Below are 18,323 nucleotides of genomic sequence, written 5' to 3' on the forward strand. Positions count from 1 at the left end.
CCCAACTTAGGGTCCAGCCACCTCTGCCCTGTCTATAGCTGCCCCTTCACTCCCCAGCCCATAAAGTGAGATCTCTCTGGGGTTCAGGAGAGAAGCCAGGCTTCCTTCCCTCCCCTTCCACATAATCTGCTGAGACCCTTCCGGATGGACGACACAGAGAGACAGACAGGAAGTGCCCTTTGCAGGCTCTGGAGGCAGGCTTGCTCCCTCCTTGCTCGGAGTGGGGGCTGACGGTCCAGGACACAGACTCCTTCGGGCAGGAGGGCCCAGCAGGCTTGAGACAGGACTCTGCGATGTGCGGGCAGCGTCTGAGGGCGTCCCATCGGATGGGATTCTGACTCGGTGGTTTTCTATCAAGTCGAATAAAAATAGCACCTCGGCAGCTTAACTGCGGATGCACCTGAGCTCCGTACTGGCTCCAAACTCAGAGAGAACAAAGATACTTGTGCACGCGGAGATATTCAAACCACAGAGGGGCTAGGAGCCACGTTCTGGGAGAAATTTCACTTGCTCACGTCTTACCACTTATTATGTGACCCGCTAACGCCCATCGGCCGGGAGTCTCACAGAAACCACTAGGTCTGCGGAAGCGGAGGACGTCATCTTTCTACGGGATCGTCAAGTGAAACGCTCGTCTCTTCCAACGCAGAATCGGACCGCTCTTCTAGTGCTCGGAGCACAAAGATAACGGAACGGTAAAAAGTCAAACCGCCTATTCTTGTAAATACACTGAAAATGTCAGATCTATTTTTGGACCTATTTTCCTCACTCGCTATTTTTTTTTTTTTGACTCTTAAATTAAATGCTATGTAATTTTCTAGTTCCTAGGAAATGAGTAAGATGAAAAGGGGGGACGTGGGGACTGCATTTTGCTCCACACATAAAATTAGCCAATTTAATTAGTGTCCCCTAAATCTGCACTCAGACGTGGAAACGCGTCATACCTGTAGATGAGACTGCTCGCTGTCCTACCCATCTTGACGTTTCAAACATTTTTGCCCATGTTAAAAAAATTTTTTTTACATTTATTTATTTTTGAGAAACAGAGTGAGACAAAGCGTGAGCGGGGGAGGGGCAGAGAGAGAAGGAGACACAGCATCCGAAGCAGGCTCCGCGCTCCGAGCTGTCGGCACAGAGTCCGACACGGGGCTCGAACCCACAAACTGTGAGATCATGACCTGAGCCGAAGTCGGATGCTCAGCTCACTGAGCCCCCCAGGGGCCCCCATTTTTGCCCATATTAAAGCTGATTTTGAAGTCACACGGACCTTCACACAGAAGCAGGACCAGAGGGAACGTGATCGTATCTCCTTAGGGGCAAGTGGAGTAAACAGATACCATTTTGATTCGTGGCTACTTTACTGAAATTCCGAAATAACCCCAGCTGGCCTTAGCCCAGCTGAGGTTACGTGGATTATATACAGCTGGCTATTAACTCCAGCTGTGTGCTGGCCAGAGGATGGCCTTGGGCTAGAACGAGGGAGAAGGACACGGAAACCCAACTGTTGGGGCCGTCTCTCCCTGTCCCAGACAGAGCCCTGCCGTCCATCAGTCTCTGCCCTCCACCCACACCCCATCACCTCCTCCTCCCCAGCCAGGGAGACGAGTCCCTTCTGCCCCTCCCCCACAGCACCACCGGGACACGTACCCATCTGCACCAATGCTGTGGCCACTAGGATGGGACCTGCCTGCCCACTCGATGGCCATCCTCCTGAGAAGCCTTCCCAGCTCTCCCACACAGCATGACCCCTTCGTGTCCTCACTTACCACATTGCCCGTGACCCAATGTGTGCGTCCAGATGTCGGCCTGCCCTCCAGAGTGGCCAGCTCTGTGACAGAGGGACACTATTCTCAGTCACTGGCCCCAGGTCCTGGAGTGTTTGCAGTGCTTGCCGGTGACCGCGGGAGCCTTGGTTGTCGACTTTGTCCTGGCGGTGGGAGTTTCTGTTGAATATTACAGAGTAACCGTGCTAGACTCTCCCGTCTCTAATGCCCATCAGACCTGCCGCCCTGACTGCCTCACGGCCCGGACCCTCAGTTAACCAGCAATCAAAACTGATAGCCACAGCCCATGCGATGACACTGGTCTTGCTCCCTGTCCCAGCACCTCATTTTGGGGTGCTCTGTGTGAAGTTCTAATGTTGCCTTCGTGCGGACTTACAAAGCTCCTAAATGCTGTATTTTCCTGGGAGATATTCAAAATGTTTTTTTAATGTTTTATTTATTCTGAGAGAGAGAGAGGCAGACAGAGAGGGAGAGAAGGAGAATCCCAAGCAGGGTCTACGCTGTTAGAACAGAGCTCGACACGGGGCTCGATCTCATGAACCTCGAGATCATGACGTGAGCCGAGGTCAAGAATTGGACGCTTAACTGATGGAGCCCCCCAGACGCCCCAGGAATTGTTAATATTATAAGCAAATTCCGTCAAGTAGCGTTCCACGAATTACCTGGGACTGGACAGCTTTCTTCCCTCGGATGTGAATTCTCAGCGGCTTCAGCAGAGATGATTCACCGGTAAACAGAGGCACCTCTGGGACAGTCACTTGGGATCCATGCGTTGGCCAGTGTCAAACATGCGTGCCCTGCTCTCTCTACAACGTGGTCACCGTGGCTGAGAGGAGGCGGCCGTGCCCCGGGGAAGGGCCGATCCTGGTACCACTGGGCCCCCACGTGCGGGCGAACGCCTTCCCAGGAGGGGCGTGAAGTGACCTGAGGTTGTCTTGTTCTGGACACAGACCTCCTCTTGCACCTGTCAGGCTGCCTGTCGGCTCCACGGAAGACAGTCGCTGACAGAAACCAGCAAACGAGAGCCAGTTGTGTTTGACCCACCAGCCTCAGAAAACACACTGTTTCCTGAGGTCCTCCTTCCCGTGCTCTGCTGACCTCCTTGGCTGACTTTTTCCAGGGCGAGTGGCCAGTGGGCGCCCACGATCGGAGCGCCACAACCCCCGGAGGGACGCCCACGAACACACACGCGTGCTTCACGCCCGGTTTACAAGGGAATACGCTGAGGGCGCGGGAGGAGATGATCTTCTCCCCACGGCAGGTCAAGTCGCTGCCCCCTTTCCTGACACCTGTCAACGCGCTTTGGTGTGTATTTTTGAACGGGCTTATTGCACAGAACTTGTCTGTAGCACTTACGTTGTGCTGGGCATTGTCCCGAGTGCCTTAAAAACATTATCTGGCTTAAGCCTCACACCAGGCTCGTGGACCTGGGTGCCTCGGCACCCTCGTCGTCCCTGTGTTCAGATGGAGAGACTGAGGCCCAGCAGGGCTACTAACAGGTGCCGAGTGGGCGAGCCAGCACTGTTTCTAGCCGCTACGCCGTGCTTTTCCTATCAGCTAAATGGGAACATCCAAGTTCACGTAAAACTAATCCCACGCTTTGTTCTTGTGTCTTGTGAGAAAAAAGGTTCCCTCTTAACAGATCCAAACATGTCAGGCCACGACAAGCAGTGTCCCCCAGACCAGAACGAGGTAAGACTCGGGTGGCAGCTGGGGACCTCTGCCAGCTGGCCTGCTACAGGCCTGACGTCGTGGCCCTCGCCCCACGACAGCCAGGTCTAGAAGCACACGGGAGGCCCTTCCTCCTCGGACAGCCTCTGCTGTCCCCCTGCTTGGACCTTGGTCTCCAGGCTGCTGTGGTTTCAGCCGGTTGCCCCACGGGCCAGCACCCCCCAGCACAAGTGGTCAGAAGAGCCAGGACCCCCCACGAGACTCAGAGTGATTCCTGCCCCCCCTGCCAAATCTTGAAGAACAGCCATGTCCTGTGACCTTCTAGAAACACCAACCGCATCCCCGATTCATGGGTGCAGATTCTCTCAAGGCCCAGGGGCACAGTGAGTCACATAGCTCAGCCACAGAAGCAGGTCCTCTGTCTTCTGCCCATAACTTTTGAAGGCAGAGGTTTTAAGAAACGGGGTGCAGGTGCCTAATCATAGCCTCAAGGTACTCGATGCGCTAACAAGCATATGGCATTCTGGTGCGGGTGCAGCGGACTCTGAACTGGAAAATTTCATCAGAAGGACGAGAATAAGTGAGAGTTTTCCTCAACTGACCCTTTTATAAAGAAACACATTTCCTGTAGCAGAGAAAGAAAGGATATTTGACAATAAGACCGAGCTGACGATGGCTTTATCCCATGAGTATCGAAAAGAGTTCGGATGCTATAAAACTCCTCAGGATGTGTGGGAGCTGAACTTTATGACAAATCATGTGGATGTATATATTTCCTTAAAAATAAGACATATGGTGGGTGAAATGGGTGATGGGGACTAAGCATACCCCTATCGTGACCGGCACTGAGAAACACTGTGGAACCACTATATTGCACGCTTGAAACTTAACAAACAATTGAAATAAAAGAAATACATACACTAAAATATTGAAACGGTTACTGCTACCTGTTTTTCAATATTTTCCCTAAAATATTGGGATCCCAAGAGAGATCCCAAGAGCCAATGTGAGAGATCCCAAGAGCCAAGGATCTGACAGCCAAGGGCACAGTGTGGGGCCAGGGAGCAGGTGTGAACATACAATTCTCTTCAGCAACAAGGGTGGTGATTATTTTATGCAGCGTATCATCTGGGCTTTGTCCTTTTGATGGCCGAGGTACAGATTAAGAATTTTATTTTATTTTTTTAATGTTTATTTATTTTTGAGAGAGAGAGAGAGAGAGAGAGAGAGAGAGACAGAGTGTGAGCGCGGGAGGGACAGAGAGAGAGGGAGGCGCAGAATCCGAAGCAGGCTCCAGGCTCTGAGCTGTCGGCACAGAGCTGGACGCGGGGCTCGAACCCACGGACCGCGAGATCCTAGCCTGAGCCAAAACCAAGAGTCGGACGCTCAACTGAGGGAGCCACCCAGGTGCTCCTGGATGATGAATTTTATACGATAACCATCACTCTTGCTACTGAAGGTAGCTGTGCATCTGTAGCTGCTCCCAGGTCCCGAACCACTTCCCGGGATGCACCTGCTTAATCTACTCAGGCGTCCCTAGCACAGTATCCCAGGCACGGCAGCTTGAATAAACAGACACGTATCTGTCACAGTTCTGGGGGCTGGAAGTCTGATAGGGACGTGCCGGCAGAGCCCGGATCTGGTGAAGACCATCTTCCTGGCCTGTAGATGATGCCTCCTCGCGGTGTGCTCCCCAGGCGGACAAAAATCCCATGGCTCCCCGTGGTTTATGAGGGCACCGATCCCCCTCATGACCCAATCACCTCCCAGTGCCCCACCTCCTCATACCATCACACCGGGGGTTAAGGGTTCAACACATAAATTTGGGGGAGACCCAAAAATGCAGTGCTAACAAACCTTGACAAACTCTGCCCAGTGAAAGAGGCCAGGCACAGAAGGACACGTACCGTGGTTCTTCTTGTAGGCGATGTCCAGGAGAGAAGACAGATTGGAGATCACCAGGGCCCGACGGGGGGAAGGGAGAAGGTAATCACCCAGCGGGCACAAGGTATTTTTGTGGGGTCGTTAGGGCCCATCCTGATCAGGGTAATCGAGGAACGCTCCCTGGGGGAAGTGAGATTTGATTGTGCCCTCGAGAGTCCATGGGTGTTTGTCGTGGGCACACAGCGGGCCATCCAGATCCCCCTCGGAACTGAAGCCCCTCACCCCTCACCCCTCCAGGGTGGTGACAGCCTACAGCTGAGGACGCCTCCGAGAGTCGCCTCGCCTGGAGGGACCTGCCCAGCAAGCTTACGAAGGCCCCCTAGACGCCGCCCACTTCCAGTGATGGGTCCATGTGAGGGCTCTCCCTGCTCAGGGCTCTTCGCCCACCTTCTGCTGCCGCCCATCCCGTCTCCTTCAATTCTTCCGGGTGTACGTCCCAGCAGCCCTGGCCATGGGGACCTGCTCCTGCTTCACAGCCACAGGTGTGAGAGCACTGGGGGGGGGAGGGGGGGGCGGTCGGCTCCGGAGGCCTCTCGGGCGCTCAAAGCATCAGCTCCCTTGTCTATAAGACAGGGGTCCTAAGGGGACAATCCTCAGAGCAGCTGGAAAAGTTAAATGAGCCAACGCACTACAGCTCTTAGCTCAGTGCTCGCTAAAAGTCGCCGTGTGTTCACGTGTTGCTCGGGGAAAGTACGGGAAACGGACGAGGGCACAAGGAAGGCAGTAGAAGCTGCTCCTGGGTCAGCGGCCTGGGTGTCATCTTCGGGGTGCACACGCGTGTGTTCTGAGGGGCGTCCCGCGCACCCACGCACACTTCCTGCGTGAACCTCCTCCTTAGCACCTGCCGTCCATCTGCCACACGGTTCACGCGGTAGTGCGGTCTCCGCAGCCGGATCGCAGGGTAAGGAGGCGCCGGGCGCTCAGGGGCTTTGGGACGCCCTCCCCGGTCCTTGTGGCCGGTTTTCCAGCTGGAAGAATGTGGACACGCGTGTCGACCAAGAGAAGAATAAAAACTGAGTGGGTGGGAAATGACCTGACCATAGATGATGATGGTGAAAAGGACCCAGGACAGACTGACCTCAGCAGTAGAGGGGTGCACCGCCCCTCAAGGCCGGGAGAGAAAGGCAGGTGATTCGGAGGAGGAGAGAGGAGAGTAAAAGTTGGTGTCAACTCTGTTCCTGTTAACAACGTGCCAGCGTGTCACCTGCAGACATGTCATTGGGCAGCATGGTGGAACTGGGGAAGGCACGGAGACTTCTCTGGAGACTGACGGAGATTCAGCGAGGTGGGCGAAGAAGCAGAAACAAAGGATGACTACGGCCGTTTGGGGCCGCCCAGAAGCGGAGCTTGGGTCTGCAGTCTGTCCAGGGGACAGACTTGTCCACGGCTCCCAGGACCTGGTTTGGGCTTCAGAAAGGGGCCGGTTGGCTCAGGGTCCGCGTGGGCCAACGGCAAGGCAGGTAACTGAGGAGGGCAGGAGCCAGGCCCTCCAGGATCGGCCTGCTAACTATTTGTCCCAAGTGTCCCGCCGCACTGTCCTGCCCAGTCCTGACAGAGGGCGAACCAGGGACGACCTGCGCGTAAGATCGGAAGGGGGTCTGGGACCCTGGAGGCTCCGGGAGGCAGTGAGTTGGAACTCAGCCCTGTGCACTTGAGAAACACAGGCGTCCCTGCAGTGGCAGAGGGACAGGTCTTGCCCACTGTGTCACTAAGAAAATGGAGGGGACACCAGGGGCTCCCCCACCGGCCTGGCCACTGTCATGAGGAAGCTGGGGCCCCTGGCATCTACAGCGCTTGACTCACTGCACGAGAAAGGCAGGCGCACATCTGGGGGCACCCCTTCGCTGCCCCCCGACTCCTCCTGCAGCCTGGCTGGGACTGAGCAGACCCAGCAGGGGCCGTCCTTACCTTGACCCGGTCCTTCAGCGCCCGCAAGCATGGCGGCCGCCATCTGTACCTTTTACAAACTGCAGGACGCCAAGAAAAGTGACGAAACGTGGAAAAGGAGAAATGGAAAACTGTCAATGTCCTGTGACAACAACAGAAAGGAAATATGAAAAACTCAGTGTTAATGTGCCGGTGTGATTGGATTTTGGACCAATTTTCTTTTTTGAATTTATAATGAAGTTTATGCAATAAGTAAAGCAAAACAGGGATAAATATAACCGTCATCACAAAATTACGTTTGTGCATATGGGCACACACATGTGCACACATATATCGCTCTCTCTAGACACACTTGTATATATATAACACATACAGCAGGTGTCAAATTGCACAGTCAGAAATGATGTAGCTCATCCTGTTCTACCATAAAGAACATTGGCCAACAGAAGTCGTTGAAAAATGCCAAGCGCACACCACGGAAGCCAGGGAAGACCTTGCATTTGGCCTTCTGGAATGTGCTGTGGCCGCCGGCCAGCCTCCCCCGTCCTGGCAAGGACGCAGGGTGCAGAGGGAGGCAGAGGGTGGGCCGAGCACGGAGGCGTAGGGCTCTAAGGCAGGAGGACTTTGCGTGAGGTGCGGGTTTGATGGGCACGGGGACAACCCAGGTCACGCGCTGGGGGAACAGAATTACCTGCTGAGCGAAGTTTGGTGTCCAATTTGGAAGCTGCTATGGAAACCTCTCCTGGCGCCTGTGTTTTCAGAAAAGTGGAGAACAGGCCAAGGACACTTGCCAGATTTCTCGCTGGGTCAGTCCAGTTCTGCTCTCCGTCTTGGGAACCAGCGACACCCGAATCTGAAGGAGCTACCTGCCCCCAGCGGGCCTCCTCCGGCCTCCCTCGTGCCCCTCTCTGACGGGTTCCATGTCTCCCTGTGTTCTCCACCATGGTTGACGCTGTCTCGAATTATCCCTCACTGTCGATGCTTCTAGCGGAATGTCCCTGCCGACGGCAGCCCTGTGGGAGGGACGCTGCCCGCCCCAGAGGCCAGTGCCTGGGAGTGCCGCGGCCCGGCGCACGGGAGGAGCCTCCCCACGCTCCACAGGGGCCCCCCCTGCTTCCGAGCTCCTGTCCACCCTTCCCCCTCCACTTCCCATTTCCTCCGAGGGCAGGGCATGTCAGGGTGCAACCTTAGGGGTGACGGTTGCACGTGGCCGCAAGATGGAGACAACCCAAGCGTCCATCAGCTGACAGGTGGGTCAAGAACGAGTGGTCCGTCCAGACCACGGAGAGTCATTTGGCAGTAAAAGGGAAGGCCGTCCTCACACACGCGATCACACGGATGAACCTTAAATAGATTGTGTCAGTGAAAGAAGCCAGACACGAAAGACCACATGTTGCACGATTCCGTTGACATGGAATGTCCAGAACAGGGGAACCCACAGCTCCAGTGAGTCGATCTGCGGTCGCCAGGGGCTGGGGGGAGGGGACAACGGGCAGTGGCTGCTGAGGGTCCCAAAGGGGTTTCTCTCAGGGGCGATGAAAATGTCGAGACAGTTGATAGAGGCGGGTGGTCGCAGAGCCTCGTGAATGTTCTAGATGTCACTGACGTGCACACTCAACTCACAGTGGTTAACCTTATGTGAATTTACCTCAACTAAAAAAAAACCCTTAGATTTAGGGCTCAGAGAGATTTCGGGGCTGGAGGATAAGGCTTTAGGATTCAGAGGGGATTCATTAAAGGAGTTAGGATGCTAAATATATTTCCAGTGTCACTAGGTCACCAGTTGGCCCCTCGGGGCTGCCTCAGAGCCCCTGAGGAATATGGTGCTCTGTGAAAAAGCATTCTGAGCTTCAGGTAGTGGAGTCATCAACTTTGGGACGTAGCCTTTTCCTTTTCAGTTGTTGGGGACTGTCTGTAACTCAGTCTCTTGAATGCAGTCAACCCTTGGCTCTTGTTGTGGATTAATCAATAGAAAGACATCATAGTGGTAATCTTTGGGGAGGCAAAATTCAATTTAATCCATTTTTTCTATTTGTTAGCTCCTCTGGTAATTGGTTTGATGGGGAAGAAGTTTGAAGTTATTGGTTAAATAGAGGTTTTTGGATTATCTGCGAATTTCAATTATCCATGCTTCACCTGGCCCCAATTAGCACTAATAATTGAGTTAACTGAATAGAAGTCATTTCCCATCATATCAGTTTTACCATAGCCTTATTTATTGTTTCACTAATGGAGACCCCGAAACACAAAGCCCCTTTCTCCAGCCGGCACTCACACCCCCATCCCACAATTTGTCAAATTAATGCCTTTTAACGGGCTCCAACTTGACTGCACAGTTAATGGTATGAAACAAACACTCTTAATGATACGAGCGCAGCTAAGGAGGGCGACCAGAAATTTCTCAAGTGCGCTGGGCTGTGTTTGCATTTGTGGCCAGAAGGTTTCCCAAAGCGTTTCTAAAGTGCAGCTAGACGTCTTCCTCAAGGTTTTCAACTAATTTGTATGTTCGATGTCGGTGAAGATTGTTGCTGTCTTAATTTGTCCCAGTCTAAATCACGACAGCTTCTGCAGTGCCAGTCAATTTCACCAGCCGCCTGCTTTCAAGATGTGTTCTTTTCTATTTACCAAACGCCATCCACAGGCCTGTTAAGGTTTCAGTCTCTCTTCTCGGACACGTTTGTATTTATATTAAACACAATAAATATCTGCCATTCCAACGGCCCCCTTTTGACCTTCTTTGATCTCTGAATCCCAACATCCCCAAACGCCGCATGGAAATTAGCCCGGCCCCTCCCGCGGCGCGGCCAGGAGGGCAGGGTTTCCGCAGCTGCGGGGCCCTTCGACTCTCACCGTGTTTGTCCATTGCTATGGTGATGCAGCGGGCAGCCGGGCCCCGGGGAAAGTCCGGCCAGGTAAGGCTAGGACTCCAGCCGAACACACGATCCTGGTGCCAGGGTGCCGGGCGGGGCAGGGCTCCCCGTCGCTGCCCGCAGTGAGGCTGCAGGTGCACGCACGCACTCCGGAGGCAGGCGCGCCGTCCCTCCGCAGACACGTCACCCTGCGGGGCCACTCGGCTTTCGGCTCCGAGCCAGCCCACGCGGAGCTCTGGGCGGTGGAAATGTGGAAGGTTTCGTGCTCCTACTGGGACAACGTCACTGCCTCGACCCCACATCGCGCTCTTCTTGGTGAATAAAGCAGCCGAGAGAGGCACCGAGAACCCACCAGTGAGGACCCCAGGAGAAGCCCCTGGCTCTGCGCGGACAGCCTGCTCCCCGCCGTCCTGTGCGGGGGAATGATGACCCGGCTTTCCCTGACGCCGTGAGACAGCCACTGGCTGGGGCCGTTTCTCTCCAGAATGAATACGTTAACTAATACACAGTTCTTTCGTGTGGTTTCTAAAATAATAAAACTGCCTAGGCAACCGTCCGAGAATCAGACAGACAGACAGCTTCTAAGTTCTGCTTTTCTCGGTCTCATTTGTGTCTTTTGTTTTTGTTTCTTTTCTCATGATGTATTTGATGCTGGTTAAAGGACCGCTGACCAGTCTCTAAGGGACATGAAAAGCTTGGAAGACGATAAATATTTGAGAAGGCGGTACCTGGACATTGCCATTGAAAGATGTCCTTAACGGTGTTTCGGATGGGCCAGCTACGCAGATTTCTAAATGCGAAAAGTACATGGTGACGTCTAAGTGTTAATTAATCATTTATTTTGTTACTTTGGAAACTAGAAGCTGATCGTAGTTGACATCTGAGGCTAGTGGGGACATGATCCCTGTCTTTCCTGCCCAGTGGTCAGGGCACGCCTCTCAGTCTCTGTTCTCGAGAAGCGTAAGTGAATTCTGTGCAGATTGTCACTTTCCTGTCACTGGTGTGCATCCTGCTGGGCGCTAATCAGCTTGTAGTCCTATTTGACTTAAGGTTTGGGGACCCCAAGGCCGTGTGGACAACCCCACATCAGCAACACATTGGGTAGGAGAGGGTCAGATGCCTGGCATCAGGCGTTTCAGTGATTTTTCAAAACGGGATTGATTTACCAGTTAATCTTGACGATTGCTGGGTGTTTCTTGGCATTTATTCAATAGAATTATGGGCGTTAGAGACTTTCTGAGACAGCAGTTGTTCCATGGCTGAAGATAGTTTCTACCCCAATTTTCCACTTAGGTTTTGAAGAACTACAGTGTTTTTAACTTCCCTTAAAAGGTGTTACCAGGTAACAGAAAACAGGTTGAAAAAATGCTAAAGCCAGCTTAATTTTCCTTTTCGAAGCTTAACGCAGTTAATTCGCTTTTTCTGGCAAGTGTCTCCCTCTCGGTGGAAAGACCGAGAGGGCTCGTCCTGACAGAGATCCTCAACCCAGGTGTGAAACCGGGTTTTCTTCTGAGGAAAAGCCTTTCTTGGAATACTGACTTCCCCCAAATCGTTTCAGGGCTTTGGCTGGTGCAGAGTTGACAGAGGCCTGGACATCTATATGCGACAGAAAGGAACCCTCGCCAGAAACTTCTCTGGGTGATGTTGCTGGCAGATCATAATACCAGTGCCGGCCATTATCAGCGGGCACCTCTGCGGAGCGGAAGATGCCCAAAGGGTGGTTGAAATGACTGATATTTGACAAACACTTATCTTCACAACGTAAACACCTGTTTCCTGGCAACCACGAAAGCCCATCCCTCGATTCGGTTTTCTCACGTATTACAGAAAATAAAAATCCAGATGAAGAAAACAGACCCTCTTTGCCGGGTCCTGTCATTACGGCCCTTGTGCGATCATTATTCGCATCGCTGTCGATACCATAAATTTGAAGTGATCTCAGTGACATTAATAAGGATTTCTGGCCGGCGTGTGTTTGTGATGTGGCCTCCCGGGCTCGGTCTGTCACATCAGCGTTCACCGCGTCATGCTCTCCGAAAGGCAACTTTGCTTTCAAAACCCCTGGAGAAAGAACCCCCTAAGACTCCCCACACCCCGGACCAGGCACTCTTACCTGCTGCTGGGCCTGAATTCAATTTCCACTTAGGTCAGAAGCACTTCTGTGAGTGGGAAGCGTCTTGATTCAACATGAAAGGCCGTCGGTCTCGCAACACTGAAAAGAAAGGCGGCCTTTAATACGCCATGGGATTCACCAGCCCCTTTGCTGAACCCACTTGCCCCCAAACTCCCTGCCCCATTAACCAGCACACGTGGGACTCTGGCTGAATGTTCATTACAAACAGAGTTTAGTCTCTGTTCAGGAACGGGTTCAGGTTTTCGCTGGTTAAGATCAAGGGCCTTGTTCAAGGTGCACATGTGTATTAGTGTTAATAATCCAGTGTCAGTGAATGCCGTGCTAATTTAAAACCATGCTCTGGGGGCGCCTGGGTGGCGCAGTCGGTTAAGCGTCCGACTTCAGCCAGGTCACGATCTCGCGGTCCGTGAGTTCGAGCCCCGCGTCAGGCTCTGGGCTGATGGCTTGGAGCCTGGAGCCTGTTTCCGATTCTGTGTCTCCCTCTCTCTCTGCCCCTCCCCCGTTCATGCTCTGTCTCTCTCTGTCCCAAAAATAAATAAAAAACGTTGAAAAAAATTTTTAAAAACCATGCTCTGTAAACCTCTGCCTCTCGCGGCCGCATATCCAAATGTCCCGGAAAGAGAATCGGTTAAGATTAGCTTATCTATGGCTTATGTGTCTCAAAGGCCATCAACAATATATTGCTTGGAATTTTTAGAAATCAGTTGTGTCCATTTAAATTGGTGTTGTTACTGAAGTAACGAAGAGGGAGCCTGGGAGCCATTTAGAGGCACTTTGTTATGACCGAAGCTCCCGGTCCTGGAACTGTACTTCTCCGGTTCGCCCGGAGACCTTGATTTAAAGAGTGACCCCAAGACTCTGCTGGCGGCAAATGTGCGGTGAGCTACTGCGTGCGGCCGGGAAAGGCTCCTGGGCGCCACTGTCCTTGGTGTGGAACGTGGGAGTGCCCCGTGAATCCACGTTACCAGGCCACACACGTCATTTCAAACAACGCAGCGATGACAGAGAAAGCCTTGCCAGTCGCTGGTGCACATGATAACAAATAAATCAGCTAAGGGGCGCCTGGGGGCTCAGTCGGTTAAGCCTCTGACTTCAGCTCAGGTCACGATCTCACAGTTCGCGAGTTCGAGCCCCGCATCCCGGCTCTGCTGACAGCTCGGAGCCTGGGGCCTGTTTCGGATGTTGTGTCTCCCTCTCTCTCTCTGACCCTCCCCCACCCCCCACCCTGCTCACGTGCTCTCTCTTTCCCTCTCTCCCTCTCTCTGCCCCTCCCCCACTCTCTCTCTCTCTCTCTCTCTCTCTCTCTCTCTCTGTGTCTCAAAAATAAATAAACTTTCTAAAAGATCAGCTAAAGAAACGAAGAGCCCACCGAAAGGCAGAAGGAGATGGTTTGAAAACGGCAAATAATCTTTTCTTCAAGAAAGAAAGGGACTTCGTTTAGCAGAGGTATCAGCAGTGAAACGTCACTGCCATGCAAGTACCCTTCGCAAAATAAATGTTGCCTCTTGTGGCGGAGACAACAGACACACAGCTCCTTTTAGCGTTCTAGTCTAAAATGGTTTTTCCCACTTACAAAAATAGGTGATAGTTTTTAACCATATAATTTAGTGCATATAACTCGTCTTTTAATAGGTAACCATGAGTGAACACTCTATGGAATTGTTAGGATCGGCTGACGAAGAAGAATGTTATTAAGGCTTAAGGAAAGCCAGCGACAATGCCGAGGTTTTCAGGGGAGAGAAAGCCTCTTTTCCAGTTTGACCCAGGACAAGGGGAGAGAACCGTTTCTTACAGAACACGGAAGCCGTGGACTTGCCCTCCGCTCCCACGTCAGGTGGCTGGGGCCCCACGGCGAGGAAGGCCGTGCAGTGCTTAGCTGAGTGTCAGCTTTTGTACTTTGGGGACTGAGATTTGGGCCTTGCGGTTTTTACAGTTAATCATTAACTTCTCTGAGGTCTTGACGGCATTTCAGTGGAGCTAGAAATATGCCACTTTTCCAAGGAGTCTGTCTTGTAATTTCCCATTTTCCCCCCAAAATCTAGTTAGCAGCTCATTGACCCGAGCTGGGTTAGGTGGAGACTAAACCCATGCTTCTGAATTCAGCAGAGCATCTGGGTTAAATAAAACCGGGAAAAGGAAAGGCAAGGACTCTTGTACTGAATACTTAATTTGCACATTAAAAGCTGATCATTAATCCTATATTTTAACACTGCAAATGTCAGAAGCTATTATTTCCTGGGGAGTCTGACAGTTCCACGGATAGACTGTCCTGTTGCAAAGTCCGTGGAATGAGCGTGAATAGATTCTGTATCAAATCCGAAGGCCATTAAATAATACTTAAAGGATCAATTTGTTGTCACACGTAAGCAAAGGGTAGGACTCCTAGAACAAACCGTAACCACCACAGAATCACAGCGGGAAGATCACGTTATTAAAATCTAATAAAACATGTAAATACAATATCGTACACAGATAAGTATACACTTATTACAGTGCTGCGATGTGCGTCTGCAGTTCAACGTTCTTGAAATAAAATAAAGATAAGGCTTCCAGGGGCCAAACGACCATCGGTTTGTTTTTTTCAATGTTTGAGAAACCCCAGACCCTCAGGTGCCTAAAACGGCCAGCCAAAGGCTGTTTTCAAGCGATTCCGGTACAAACCAATGTGACCGTAACCATTTACCAGTTTCTGAGAAATCACAAATCAAACACATTAAAAAAGCTGTCTTTGGACCAAATTGGAGTTTCTAACAAGACTGCCTACCGAGCGTTATATGTGCCTGATTATTAAGCTTTTAAAGCTGGGCTTCCCTAATGCCACTTGAAAGGGGCGGGCGGTGCTCCCTCTCCCTAAGCTTATTAAGTTCAAGTTTTGTGCAAACAGCTATTTAAAATGATTTGTTCATAAATGTGCACATGGCTTTCAACATAACAACTTTCACACACTGTAACAACGACAACAACAACAACACAGTTCAAGGAAAATAAAGCTGAAGCAGCCACGAGAATCTTGTACTGATGGTGTTTTGAAATAGTACCTTTGGATCTCTTCCCCAAATCTTCAAATGACTTTTAAAATGTAGCGGGTCTTGCGTAATTAATGCGCTAAATGCCCATCGCCAGCCTGAAAACACCAGAGCAAAATGTAGCCGATTTCCTCCCCGAACGTTCGATTTTATATTCTTTGAACTTCCTCAGAATGTGGTGACCCTTCTAAGAGAAACTTTAAAGACGCGATAGTCATTTTGTTGAGGCTTAAGGACATTCACTATGTCCAAGCAGGAGACTGTGCACTCATTCACCGGCCCGCTGGCCGCGGGGGTAAAGCCGAGCAGGGAGGCCAGGCCGAGGCTTATTTGAGGAGCAGAAAGGGGAAGCGTCTTCGAGGCCCACTGGAGGCAGGGGGCGGAGGCGAGCCGGGAACTCATGCCCCATCCCGGAGTCCAGAGCTCAGAAACTACTGGAAAAGCCCAAACTCCCACGCTCCCTATTCTCAGTTCAAGGTTTCATTCGGGACAATCAGGAGGGCCGCTTCCCAATCCCACGACCTGGGAGTCTCACTTAAAATACTGTGTGTCGATAAAATGAATAACAGCCATACCCACCCCCCCAAAAACAACCCGCCATTTTATTGCATTTCATCCAGTTTTTCTTACGAACACACAAACTCCGTAGGTGTTTCCTAACTTGGAGTCTGAACCAAAATCCTTGCGTATTCCTCAGTGCGGGAAGATGTTTAGACTTCCAAACTCTGCAATCCAAAATACAACCAGTGCACGGAAATGGGAACAGAGTAGTGAATAAGGCTCACATGGGGGTTCTTGGGCTTCTGGGCCTGAGAGAGGAAGGGGTGGGCCCTGAGCAGCAGAGGAAACCCTCCCACCGCAGCCCCCTTTCTGCAGAAAGCCAGCCCCGCGGGTGACAGAGCAAGGGGGTCCCTCTCCCCGCACACACGCCCAGGGGGTCTGATCCCCAGGAAAACCAGCAGCCCCGGGGCCAAAAACAACGCACAGCCTACTCTGTGCTGCTCACTGGCTCCACCTCTCTCTCACCTCCGAAGACACACGGCAGTGTTTTGAGAGAGACACAAATAAAGCGCAAAGCTAAACAATTAAAGTCTGGGACAGGCCCAAGAGGCAGTTATTAACGAGACTATTTACACAGTAATGTCAGGGCTTTTTTTGAAATACCAAAGATGTTTTGCCCAGAGAAAATGTAGTACTTTTCAGCATTTTCAAAAAACAAACAAAAAAACCTAAATATGTATCAATTCCCGAAGCACTAGGCACACCTACTTATCTGAAACCCAAGACTGCTGCTGTTGTAAGGGTTTGTAGAACTCACTTCCTGTCTTTGTACTTACACAACAGGATATTTGAATAACAAAGACCACGGAGAAGCCAGGCAAAACCGTGGGGCCCCACCTCACGTGGGCATTTCTTCATTTCCTAATCCCATCTCTCTTGTGTTCCGAGTTGCCCAAGTAACTTGCAAACACAAAGGCATCGGTAGGGTAGTGACTGCCTGTCGCTGTGCACCTTACCAAGCAAGGGCAGCGTTCACCCGGGACCCCTGCATGTAGCGAGGAGCTGCTTGTGTCCCGAGGAAAAACCGCTTGTGGTCCCATGGCTCAGGGTGTGCTGAGGTCCACTATGACCTCCGTCTCAGTTTCCCAGGCTCAATGAGCAAACACAGGGAGGCACACGGGGGCAGGTGTGTGATGTCCCCCCACATTCGCTGCGACGCTTGCCTTATTTGACGATATCTGTACCTAACACCGTGTTGCCTTTTACTTCTTAAAACGCACAACTTGTGTTTCAAGCTCAAAGCGATAGATCATTTCGACTGTCCACACTAAAAATAGTTCAGTTAAAGAAAACCCTTTCCACTGAATTAACGTGCTCTCTGCCTAATGTAGATCACAGTTTCCTGGTTTGGAAATCTGAACTAAACGGTCTTCACTGTTTTATTACTTCCTTCATAAGCACATGACTGCATGTATCTTATAAATTATTTCACCACAGCTTTAGTCTTGTCCTTCGTGCGGACCTATCGTAAGTGACCGAGTTTCATATACGAAACTATCAGACTAAGTATTTTTGTGACTACGCCCTTTTATTGGGAAAGATGCATTAGAGGCCCCGTCTCTCCCTGCTGTCTGTAAATGAAGTTAGCACATGCACATACATCATGAGAACCACAGGTATGTGCCAGGGACTCTATTCAATTTGAAAACCAAGAACACATTTAAACAAAGAGAACTTAATTCTGTAGAAGAGAATTCCGTCTTAAAAAACACCAAGGGGTTTCAAATATCTCCACTCGTCACTGGAAAATTAAAAATGTCTTTCTTGCATCTGTATTTATGGATTTAACAGACTTGTATTTCAATCAAGTTATCACATTTTAACCAGTGCAATCCAAAGCTTTTTCAAAAAATATTTTCTTCCAGGATATTAAATATGCCCATGTAAAGAATTGAGAAGCATACACGAGGAAAACACCAATCACCCACCCTACAAGTCAGCCGGGATTCACGTTGTTGCATATTTAAAAAGTAAGTAAATACAGAGCCACCTGGGTGGCTCAGTCGGTTGAGCATCCGGCTTCGGCTCAGGTCATGATCTCAACGGTTTGTGAGTTCGAGCCCCGTGTCGGGCTCTGTGCTCACAGCTCAGAGCCTGGAGCCTGTTTCAGATTCTGTGTCTCCCTCTCTCTGTGCTCCTCCCCTGCTTGTGCTCTGTCTCTCTCTCTCTCCAAGATAAACATTAAAAAAATTTTTTTAACTAAAAAAATAAAAACTAAGTAAATACAATACATTTTGCTTTCATGATTATGCTTATATTTACAAATGCCATTTTAAATCTGAATCATAAAACTCTAACATAGGAGGATTTATTTAGTTCTGGCCTCTCATTTTTCAGATGAGCTGTCTAAAGCCCAGAGAAGTTAAGTGACTTGCCAAAGGTCACACAGCTAGACATAGCAAAATCAGGGCACGAAGCCATTCTTTCCATGTCTCTCCTCCAGATG

General features: G+C 51.0%; 1 long non-coding RNA gene across 3 annotated transcripts; it reads right to left on the reverse strand.

Moving 5' to 3' along the window:
• Positions 1 to 417: 417 nt before the first annotated feature.
• Positions 418 to 17,986, reverse strand: LOC131489892 (uncharacterized). 3 transcript variants are annotated; one of them, XR_009250802.1, is made up of 4 exons: positions 15,329 to 17,986; positions 12,270 to 12,368; positions 7,978 to 8,115; positions 418 to 7,428 (listed from the first exon to the last, which is right to left on the reverse strand). It is a non-coding gene; the product is annotated as an uncharacterized LOC131489892 (long non-coding RNA). The 3 variants fall into 3 exon arrangements; XR_009250803.1 differs by lacking the exons at positions 12,270 to 12,368; positions 15,329 to 17,986 and having other exon boundaries at positions 418 to 6,806; positions 7,308 to 7,428; positions 7,978 to 8,377; XR_009250804.1 differs by lacking the exons at positions 12,270 to 12,368; positions 15,329 to 17,986 and having other exon boundaries at positions 418 to 670; positions 1,767 to 7,428; positions 7,978 to 8,377.
• Positions 17,987 to 18,323: the final 337 nt, after the last annotated feature.

Source organism: Neofelis nebulosa, chromosome 11, assembly GCF_028018385.1.
Source record: "Neofelis nebulosa isolate mNeoNeb1 chromosome 11, mNeoNeb1.pri, whole genome shotgun sequence".
Taxonomy (NCBI): domain Eukaryota; kingdom Metazoa; phylum Chordata; class Mammalia; order Carnivora; family Felidae; genus Neofelis; species Neofelis nebulosa.